Raw genomic sequence first — 11,761 nt, forward strand, 5'->3', positions numbered from 1 at the left:
GTCTGCCGAGCGCTCGTGCTGTGGCCAGATCAGACCCGTAGGACGCTGGCCGGAAGGCGCTGGGGCAGAGCGGATCGCCGCGCGGCGGGACGGTCACGGAACGGTATTGACGGGGAGACGAGCTCGGGGAGAGCGAACTCGGCAACGGGGGTGGCACATCGGTTGGGCTCGAGCAGGCGGCTTAGGAGCAACCGCGAGGGAACACGGCGGGGTCCGGGGGAAGGGCGACGGCCGCCCGCGACTCGTCACGGTAACCCAGGCGGGAAGCTGCGCTCCGTCCGAGTCAGACTCGGTCGTCGCGGCCCGGCTGAGGCTCGCTTGGTCGAGGGGGCGCGGCGCTGTGCCGGCGACTTTGCCCGCGCGAGGCACGTACGCTGTGGTCCGAAGGAAGAAGCGCGCGTCCCGAGTCAGACTCGGGCGCCGCAACCCGACGGTATCTCGCTGCGGCCAGGATGCGGAGTTGAGTCGGCACTGGGGGGATCCGGGAAGGACGAAGGGGCGGCGGCCAACAGTCGCAGCTCGTCGCCGCTGTCACCCAGACGGGAAGCTGCGCCCCGGCCGAGTCAGACTCGGTCGGTGCGGCCCGCTGCGGCCAGCTGGAGAGTGAGCTACGTGCCTGTACCGTGCTCCCGACGAACCGTCCCGGGGGGCTGGTGACGTCGCGCGATCGGCGCTTGATGCTGCGACCGGGAGGGAAGCTGCGCCCCGTCCGAGTCAGACTCGGTCGTTGCGGCCCACCCGAGCCCGCACGCCTCACGCGGAGGGGTCATACGCCCCGGCGGCCACGATAGACGTCCTCCCGCTTCGCGGTGGTCGGGAGGGCTTAGCGGATAGGTGCAGATGCGGGGGCGGCTTCCCGAGATAGCCGTCCCTAGGTTAGGCGAGGGTTTGAGAAACATCTTTCGCGGTAGACCGGCGCGGCCGGCGGACGCCCACGTGGCGTGCCGCGAGTCGGATCGCGCGCTCGGCCTCCGTTGATGGCCGCTAGGTGCGTGCGTGGAATCGGGGCGTCTCGGTCTCGCTGCCGTACGGCTCGCGCTAGGCCTGCGGGGGCGGCGTCGGAGCGCGCGCTCGCGCGGCGGCCGTAGCGCTAGAGGGCGACCCGCAAGTGGGGAGGAACCGTCCACCCAACGCCGGCGCTAGCCGGGGCCGGTGGGGGCCCTACCAAGGCGGGTCATGGTCGCATGTCGGTCGGTCCGGCCTCTGTTTACCGAGGCGGCCGGCACCTCCATCTGCCTTGGATGCCCCGAATCCGCAGACTTTCCTCCGGCCTCAGCTTAACGAGACGGCCGTTGCCTCCATCCTTGGATGTTAACATTCGCAGAGTTTCAGCTCCGGGCTAGGGCGGGTGAAGTCGTCTCGAACCACGTGCCTGAAGGCCGCCTCGCGCCGGATGCAGGCCCCGCTCTGTCGTGCGGTGTGACCGTCCAACGCGGGCATCGCTAGATTAGCCGTGGCCACGATCCTTCCACACCGCGAGCCTTTCGCCCTCGGCCGCTCAGTTCGCGGGCCGCTGATCCCGCTCCATCTCTCCGGCCTGTGTTTAAGGAGGCGGCCGGTCCTCCTTCCTTGGATGGACCATTCGCATATTTTTCGCCCGGCCTGTGTTTAAGGAGGCGGCCGGTAACTCCCTTTCTTGGATGAGACCCAACATTCGCATATTTTTCGCCCGGCCTGTGTTTAAGGAGGCGGCCGGTCCTCCCATTCTGCCAGTGTTCCTTGGACTTTGAATATTTCAAAGTCTTTCCGCCCAACATTCGCATATTTTTCGCCCGGCCTGTGTTTAAGGAGGCGGCCGGTCCTCCCATTCTGCCAGTGTTCCTTGGACTTTGAATATTTCAAAGTCTTTCCGCTCCGGGCTAGGGCGGGTGAGGTCGTCTCGAACCACGTGCCTGAAGGCCGCCTCGCGCCGGATGCAGGCCCCGCTCTGTCGTGCGGTGTGACCGTCCAACGCGGGCATCGCTAGATTAGCCGTGGCCACGATCCTTCCACACCGCGAGCCTTTCGCCCTCGGCCGGTGTCGGTCAACGTGTGGGTTTGGGGGGAAGGACGGCTGCCGGGAGCAGACAGCCGTCCCCGGGTGGGGTGTACAGTCCCTTCACCGCGGCCGCCGGGAGCAGACGGCCGTCGAGCGATTCTGCCATTGTTCCTAGGACTTTGTACATTTTAAAGACCCTCCGCGCGGGCCGCTGATCCCGCTCGGTCGCTCCGGCCTGTGTTTAAGGAGGCGGCCGGTCCTCCCATTCTGCCAGTGTTCCTTGGACTTTGAATATTTCAAAGTCTTTCCGCTCCGGGCTAGGGCGGGTGAGGTCGTCTCGAACCACGTGCCTGAAGGCCGCCTCACGCCGGATGCAGGCCCCGCTCTGTCGTGCGGTGTGACCGTCCAACGTGGGCATCGCTAGATTAGCCGTGGCCACGATCCTTCCACACCGCGAGCCTTTCGCCCTCGGCTGATGTTCGGCCAACGTGTGGGGAGGGGGGGAAGGACGGCTGCCGGGAGCAGACAGCCGTCCCCGGGTGGGGTGTACAGTCCCTTCACCGCGGCCGCCGGGAGCAGACGGCCGTCGAGCGATTCTGCCATTGTTCCTAGGACTTTGTACATTTTAAAGACCCTCCGCGCGGGCCGCTGATCCCGCTCCGTCTCTCCGGCCTGTGTTTAAGGAGGCGGCCGGTCCTCCCATTCTGCCATTGTTCCTTGGACTTGTAAAAGTCTTTCCGCTCCGGGCTAGGGCGGGTGAGGTCGTCTCGAACCACGTGCCTGAAGGCCGCCTCGCGCCGGATGCAGGCCCCGCTCTGTCGTGCGGTGTGACCGTCCAACGCGGGCATCGCTAGATTAGCCGTGGCCACGATCCTTCCACACCGCGAGCCTTTCGCCCTCGGCTGATGTTCGGCCAACGTGTGGGGAGGGGGTTATGGACGGCTGCCGGGAGCAGACAGCCGTCCCCGGGAGGGGAGACTTCACGGCGGCCGCCGGGAGCAGACGGCCGTCGAGAGATTCTGCCAGTGTGTTCCTTGGACTTTGAAAAGTCTTTCCGCTCCGGGCTAGGGCGGGTGAGGTCGCCTCGAACCACGTGCCTGAAGGCCGCCTCGCGCCGGATGCAGGCCCCGCTCTGTCGTGCGGTGTGACCGTCCAACGCGGGCATCGCTAGATTAGCCGTGGCCACGATCCTTCCACACCGCGAGCCTTTCGCCCTCGGCCGGTGTTCGCTCAATGCGCGGGCCGCTGATCCCGCTCCATCTCTCCGGCCTGTGTTTAAGGAGGCGGCCGGTCCTCCCATTCTGCCATTGTTCCTTGGACTTGTAAAAGTCTTTCCGCTCCGGGCTAGGGCGGGTGAGGTCGTCTCGAACCACGTGCCTGAAGGCCGCCTCGCGCCGGATGCAGGCCCCGCTCTGTCGTGCGGTGTGACCGTCCAACGCGGGCATCGCTAGATTAGCCGTGGCCACGATCCTTCCACACCGCGAGCCTTTCGCCCTCGGCTGGTGTTCGGCCAACGTGTGGGGAGGGGGTTAAGGACGGCTGCCGGGAGCAGACAGCCGTCCCCGGGAGGGGAGACTTCACGGCGGCCGCCGGGAGCAGACGGCCGTCGAGCGATTCTGCCAGCGTTCCTTGTACTTTGAATATTTCACAGCCGTGCTCGCACTTAGGAAATTTTCGAGCGCTGTGGCACTTAGAAATTTTTCGTCAAGAGAGGCACTTAGACATTTTTCGTCAAGAGAGGCACTTAGAAAATTTTTCTCTCTCTCTCTGTGTGCCTTCCAGGGTGCTGTGCAACCCTGCGTGTTGTGTTCCCACCGAGCAAGGGGCGCTGCTGGCGGCCATGACCAAGCGCTCGGCACCGGGCCCTTTCATTTTGTGGGGTAAATTATGCGCCCCCCATGCTCGTTCTGACTATATTTTGCGAAAGGGGGGTAAATCGTTGATGAGTACGCTGACTAGGGGGACCATTTAGCGTACTCTGGCGCACCTGAAGACCAAAGTTGGTACTGCACCCTCCCCCTGGTACCCCAGCCCCTGGTACCTAAAGAGGGAGAGGCCGAATTTTCGCTTTTTGGGGCCGACCGAGGGAACCAGCCGAGGCGGACACTTTTCGGCTCAAGAGCCGTTGGCACTTAGAAAAAATTCGCACAAGTTGGCAGGGCTACCAGGGGAAGAGGCCGAATTTTCGCTTTTGAAGGCCGACCGCGGGAACCAGCCGAGGCGGACACTTTTCGGCTCAAGAGCCGTTGGCACTTAGAAAATATTTGCCAAACTTGGCTTGACTTCCAGGAGAAGAGGCCGAATTTTCACTTTTGGTGGCCGACCTGGGGAACCAGCCGAGGCGGACACTTTTCGGCTCAAGAGCCGTTGGCACTTAGAAAATATTTGCCAAACTTGGCTTGACTTCCAGGAGAAGAGGCCGAATTTTCACTTTTGGTGGCCGTTATGGGGAACCAGCCGAGGCGGACACTTTTCGGCTCAAGAGCCGTTGGCACTTAGAAAATATTTGCCAAACATGGCTTGACTTCCAGGAGAAGAGGCCGAATTTTCACTTTTGGTGGCCGTTATGGGGAACCAGCCGAGGCGGACACTTTACGCTGGTTGAGTCGTTGGCACTTAGAAAATATTTGCCAAACTTGGCTTGACTTCCAGGAGAAGAGGCCGAATTTTCACTTTTGGTGGCCGACCTGGGGAACCAGCCGAGGCGGACACTTTACGCTGGTTGAGTCGTTGGCACTTAGAAAATATCTGCCAAACTTGGCTTGACTTCCAGGAGAAGAGGCCGAATTTTCACTTTTGGTGACCGACCTGGGGAACCAGCCGAGGCGGACACTTTACGCTGGTTGAGTCGTTGGCACTTAGAAAATATTTGCCAAACTTGGCTTGACTTCCAGGAGAAGAGGCCGAATTTTCACTTTTGGTGGCCGACCTGGGGAACCAGCCGAGGCGGACACTTACGCTGGTTGAGTCGTTGGCACTTAGAAAATATTCGCCAAACTTGGCAAGACTTCCAGGAGAAGAGGCCGAATTTTCACTTTTGGTGGCCGACCTGGGGAACCAGCCGAGGCGGACACTTTACGCTGGTTGAGTCGTTGGCACTTAGAAAATATTTGCCAAACTTGGCTTGACTTCCAGGAGAAGAGGCCGAATTTTCACTTTTCATGGCCGTTATGGGGAACCAGCCGAGGCGGACACTTTGCGCTGGTTGAGTCGTTGGCACTTAGAAAATATTTGCCAAACTTGGCTTGACTTCCAGGAGAAGAGGCCGAATTTTCACTTTTGGTGGCCGTTATGGGGAACCAGCCGAGGCGGACACTTTAGGCTGGTTGAGTCGTTGGCACTCAGAAAATATTCGCCAAACTTGGCCAGACTTCCAGGAGAAGAGGCCGAATTTTCACTTTTGGTGACCGACCTGGGGAACCAGCCGAGGCGGACACTTTACGCTGGTTGAGTCGTTGGCACTTAGAAAATATTTGCCAAACTTGGCTTGACTTCCAGGAGAAGAGGCCGAATTTTCACTTTTGGTGGCCGACCTGGGGAACCAGCCGAGGCGGACACTTTACGCTGGTTGAGTCGTTGGCACTTAGAAAATATTCGCCAAACTTGGCAAGACTTCCAGGAGAAGAGGCCGAATTTTCACTTTTGGTGGCCGACCTGGGGAACCAGCCGAGGCGGACACTTTACGCTGGTTGAGTCGTTGGCACTTAGAAAATATTTGCCAAACTTGGCTTGACTTCCAGGAGAAGAGGCCGAATTTTCACTTTTCATGGCCGTTATGGGGAACCAGCCGAGGCGGACACTTTTCGGCTCAAGAGCCGTTGGCACTTAGAAAATATTTGCCAAACATGGCTTGACTTCCAGGAGAAGAGGCCGAATTTTCACTTTTGGTGGCCGTTATGGGGAACCAGCCGAGGCGGACACTTTACGCTGGTTGAGTCGTTGGCACTTAGAAAATATTTGCCAAACTTGGCTTGACTTCCAGGAGAAGAGGCCGAATTTTCACTTTTGGTGGCCGACCTGGGGAACCAGCCGAGGCGGACACTTTACGCTGGTTGAGTCGTTGGCACTTAGAAAATATTCGCCAAACTTGGCCAGACTTCCAGGAGAAGAGGCCGAATTTTCACTTGTTGTGGCCGTTATGGGGAACCAGCCGAGGCGGACACTTTACGCTGGTTGGGTCGTTGGCACTTAGAAAATATTCGCCAAACTTGGCCAGACTTCCAGGAGAAGAGGCCGAATTTTCACTTGTTGTGGCCGTTATGGGGAACCAGCCGAGGCGGACACTTTACGCTGGTTGGGTCGTTGGCACTTAGAAAATATTCGCCAAACTTGGCCAGACTTCCAGGAGAAGAGGCCGAATTTTCACTTGTTGTGGCCGTTATGGGGAACCAGCCGAGGCGGACACTTTACGCTGGTTGGGTCGTTGGCACTTAGAAAATATTCGCCAAACTTGGCTTGACTTCCAGGAGAAGAGGCCGAATTTTCACTTATGGTGGCCGTTATGGGGAACCAGCCGAGGCGGACACTTTACGCTGGTCGAGTCGTTGGCACTTAGAAAATATTCGCCAAACTTGGCCAGACTTCCAGGAGAAGAGGCCGAATTTTCACTTGTTCTGGCCGACCTGGGGAACCAGACGAGGCGGACACATCACCCCGCAAGTGCCGTTGGCACTTTGAAAATATTCGCCAAACTTGGCCAGACTTCCAGGAGAAGAGGCCGAATTTTCACTTGTTCTGGCCGACCTGGGGAACCAGACGAGGCGGACACATCACCCCGCAAGTGCCGATGGCACTTAGAAAATATTCGCCAAACTTGGCCGGACTTCCAGGAGAAGAGGCCGAATTTTCGCTTTTTCTGGCCGACCTGGGGAACCAGACGAGGCGGACACATCACCCCGCAAGTGCCGTTGGCACTTTGAAAATATTCGCCAAACTTGGCCGGACTTCCAGGAGAAGAGGCCGAATTTTCACTTGTTCTGGCCGACCTGGGGAACCAGACGAGGCGGACACATCACCCCGCAAGTGCCGTTGGCACTTTGAAAATATTCGCCAAACTTGGCCGGACTTCCAGGAGAAGAGGCCGAATTTTCACTTTTTCTGGCCGACCTGGGGAACCAGACGAGGCGGACACATCACCCCGCAAGTGCCGTTGGCACTTTGAAAATATTCGAAACTTCCATCAAACACACATCGGCTTTTTCGCCGTCGCTGTCCGGCCTGGGCACCATCGTGGCTCGGACAGTTCGTGTGCCAGCTTCCGTTGGCACTTAGAACATTTTTCAAAATAAAAATAAACAGTCCTGCACATACGTGCCGACTATATTTTGCGAAAGGGGAGTAAACCGATGAGTACACTAACTAGGGGGACCAACAGACCGTAGTGGTCTCCCCTGGTACCTAAATGCATACCCCTGGTACCTCAGCGACTACCCCTGGTACCTAAATGCGTACCCCTGGTACCTCAGAGAGGCCGAATTTTCACATTCCGTGGCCGAACTAGGGAACCGGACGAGGCGGACACTTTTCCGGGAGAGACCCGATGGCACTTAGAAAATATTCGCTCAAGTTGGCAGGACTTCCAGAGCAAGAGGCCGAATTTTCACTCGTTCGGGCCGACTCGGGGAACCAGCCGAGTCGGACACTTTTCCGGGCAAGACCCGATGGCACTTAGAAAATATTCGCTCAAGTTGGCAGGACTTCCAGAGCAAGAGGCCGAATTTTCACATTATGTGGCCGAACTAGGGAACCGGACGAGTCGGACACTTTTCCGGGCAAGACCCGATGGCACTTAGAAAATATTCGCTCAATTTGGCAGGACTTCCAGAGCAAGAGGCCGAATTTTCACTCGTTTGGGCCGACTCGGGGAACCAGCCGAGTCGGACACTTTTCCGGGCAAGACCCGATGGCACTTAGAAAATATTCGCTCAAGTTGACAGGACTTCCAGAGCGAGAGGCCGAATTTTCACTCGGTCGGGCCGACTCGGGGAACCAGACGAGTCGGACACTTTTCCGGGCAAGACCCGTTGGCACTTAGAAAATATTCGCTCAATTTGGCAGGACTTCCAGAGCAAGAGGCCGAATTTTCGCTCGTTCGGGCCGACTCGGGGAACCAGCCGAGTCGGACACTTTTCCGGGCAAGACCCGATGGCACTTAGAAAATATTCGCTCAAGTTGGCAGGACTTCCAGAGCAAGAGGCCGAATTTTCGCTCGTTCGGGCCGACTCGGGGAACCAGCCGAGTCGGACACTTTTCCGGGCAAGACCCGATGGCACTTAGAAAATATTCGCTCAATTTGGCAGGACTTCCAGAGCAAGAGGCCGAATTTTCGCTCGTTCGGGCCGACTCGGGGAACCAGCCGAGTCGGACACTTTTCCGGGCAAGACCCGATGGCACTTAGAAAATATTCGCTCAAGTTGGCAGGACTTCCAGAGCAAGAGGCCGAATTTTCGCTCGTTCGGGCCGACTCGGGGAACCAGCCGAGTCGGACACTTTTCCGGGCAAGACCCGATGGCACTTAGAAAATATTCGCTCAAGTTGGCAGGACTTCCAGAGCAAGAGGCTGAATTTTCACTTTTTCTGGCCGACTCGGGGAACCAGCCGAGTCGGACACTTTTCCGGGCAAGACCCGATGGCACTTAGAAAATATTCGCTAAAGTTGGCAGGACTTCCAGAGCAAGAGGCCGAATTTTCGCTCGTTCGGACCGACTCGGGGAACCAGCCGAGTCGGACACGTTACGGCCGAACAGCCGTTGGCACTTAGAAAATATTCGCTCAAGTTGGCAGGACTTCCAGAGCGAGAGGCCGAATTTTCGCTCGTTCGGGCCGACTCGGGGAACCAGCCGAGTCGGACACTTTTCCGGGCAAGACCCGATGGCACTTAGAAAATATTCGCTCAAGTTGGCAGGACTTCCAGAGCGAGAGGCCGAATTTTCGCTCGTTCGGGCAGACTCGGGGAACCAGCCGAGTCGGACACATTACGGCCGAACACCCGTTGGCACTTAGAAAATATTAGCTCAAGTCGGCCGGACTTCCAGGCGAAGAGGCCGAATTTTCACTTTTTCTGGCCGACTCGGGGAACCAGCCGAGTCGGACACATTTCGGCGTAACACCCGTTGGCACTTAGAAAATATTCGCCCAAGTCGGCCGGACTTCCAGGCGAAGAGGCCGAATTTTCGCTCGTTCGGGCCGACCGGAGGAACCAGCCGAGTCGGACACATTACGGTGTAACACCCGTTGGCACTTAGAAAATATTCGCCAAAGTTCGTTGGACCTCCAGGCGAAGAGGCCGAATTTTCGCTCGTTCGGGCCGACTCGGGGCACCAGCCGAGTCGGACACATTACGGCCGAACACCCGTTGGCACTTAGAAAATATTCGCCAAAGTTCGTCGGACTTCCAGGCGAAGAGGCCGAATTTTCGCTCGTTCGGGCCGACTCGGGGAACCAGCCGAGTCGGACACATTTCGGCGCAACACCCGTTGGCACTTAGAAAATATTCGCCAAAGTTCGTCGGACTTCCAGGCGAAGAGGCCGAATTTTCGCTCGTTCGGGCCGACTCGGGGAACCAGCCGAGTCGGACACATTTCGGCGCAACACCCGTTGGCACTTAGAAAATATTCGCCAAAGTCGGCCGGACTTCCAGGCGAAGAGGCCGAATTTTCGCTCGTTCGGGCCGACTCGGGGAACCAGCCGAGTCGGACACATTTCGGCGCAACACCCGTTGGCACTTAGAAAATATTCGCCAAAGTCGGCCGGACTTCCAGGCGAAGAGGCCGAATTTTCGCTCGTTCGGGCCGACTCGGGGAACCAGACGAGGCGGACACATCACCCCGCAAGTGCCGTTGGCACTTTGAAAATATTCGAAACTTCCATCAAACACACATCGGCTTTTTCGCCGTCGCTGTCCGGCCTGGGCACCATCGTGGCTCGGACAGTTCGTGTGCCAGCTTCCGTTGGCACTTAGAACATTTTTCAAAATAAAAATAAACAGTCCTGCACATACGTGCCGACTATATTTTGCGAAAGGGGAGTAAACCGATGAGTACACTAACTAGGGGGACCAACAGACCGTAGTGGTCTCCCCTGGTACCTAAATGCATACCCCTGGTACCTCAGCGACTACCCCTGGTACCTAAATGCGTACCCCTGGTACCTCAGAGAGGCCGAATTTTCACATTCCGTGGCCGAACTAGGGAACCGGACGAGGCGGACACTTTTCCGGGAGAGACCCGATGGCACTTAGAAAATATTCGCTCAAGTTGGCAGGACTTCCAGAGCAAGAGGCCGAATTTTCACATTATGTGGCCGAACCGGGGAACCAGCCGAGTCGGACACTTTTCCGGGAGAGACCCGATGGCACTTAGAAAATATTCGCTCAAGTTGGCAGGACTTCCAGAGCAAGAGGCCGAATTTTCACATTATGTGGCCGAACTAGGGAACCGGACGAGTCGGACACTTTTCCGGGCAAGACCCGATGGCACTTAGAAAATATTCGCTCAAGTTGGCAGGACTTCCAGAGCAAGAGGCCGAATTTTCACATTATGTGGCCGAACTAGGGAACCGGACGAGTCGGACACTTTTCCGGGCAAGACCCGATGGCACTTAGAAAATATTCGCTCAAGTTGGCAGGACTTCCAGAGCAAGAGGCCGAATTTTCACTCGCTCGGGCCGACTCGGGGAACCAGCCGAGTCGGACACTTTTCCGGGCAAGACCCGATGGCACTTAGAAAATATTCGCTCAAGTTGGCAGGACTTCCAGAGCAAGAGGCCGAATTTTCACTCGTTCGGGCCGACTCGGGGAACCAGCCGAGTCGGACACTTTTCCGGGCAAGACCCGATGGCACTTAGAAAATATTCGCTCAAGTTGGCAGGACTTCCAGAGCAAGAGGCCGAATTTTCACATTATGTGGCCGAACTAGGGAACCGGACGAGTCGGACACTTTTCCGGGCAAGACCCGATGGCACTTAGAAAATATTCGCTCAAGTTGGCAGGACTTCCAGAGCAAGAGGCCGAATTTTCACTCGTTCGGGCCGACTCGGGGAACCAGCCGAGTCGGACACTTTTCCGGGCAAGACCCGATGGCACTTAGAAAATATTCGCTCAAGTTGACAGGACTTCCAGAGCGAGAGGCCGAATTTTCACTCGGTCGGGCCGACTCGGGGAACCAGACGAGTCGGACACTTTTCCGGGCAAGACCCGTTGGCACTTAGAAAATATTCGCTCAATTTGGCAGGACTTCCAGAGCAAGAGGCCGAATTTTCACTCGTTTGGGCCGACTCGGGGAACCAGCCGAGTCGGACACTTTTCCGGGCAAGACCCGATGGCACTTAGAAAATATTCGCTCAAGTTGACAGGACTTCCAGAGCGAGAGGCCGAATTTTCACTCGGTCGGGCCGACTCGGGGAACCAGACGAGTCGGACACTTTTCCGGGCAAGACCCGTTGGCACTTAGAAAATATTCGCTCAATTTGGCAGGACTTCCAGAGCAAGAGGCCGAATTTTCGCTCGTTCGGGCCGACTCGGGGAACCAGCCGAGTCGGACACTTTTCCGGGCAAGACCCGATGGCACTTAGAAAATATTCGCTCAAGTTGGCAGGACTTCCAGAGCAAGAGGCCGAATTTTCGCTCGTTCGGGCCGACTCGGGGAACCAGCCGAGTCGGACACTTTTCCGGGCAAGACCCGATGGCACTTAGAAAATATTCGCTCAAGTTGGCAGGACTTCCAGAGCAAGAGGCTGAATTTTCACTTTTTCTGGCCGACTCGGGGAACCAGCCGAGTCGGACAC

This window comes from Syngnathus floridae, unplaced genomic scaffold (genome assembly GCF_059516105.1).
Source record: "Syngnathus floridae isolate MCC-2025c unplaced genomic scaffold, RoL_Sflo_1.0 HiC_scaffold_83, whole genome shotgun sequence".
Classification (NCBI taxonomy): domain Eukaryota; kingdom Metazoa; phylum Chordata; class Actinopteri; order Syngnathiformes; family Syngnathidae; genus Syngnathus; species Syngnathus floridae.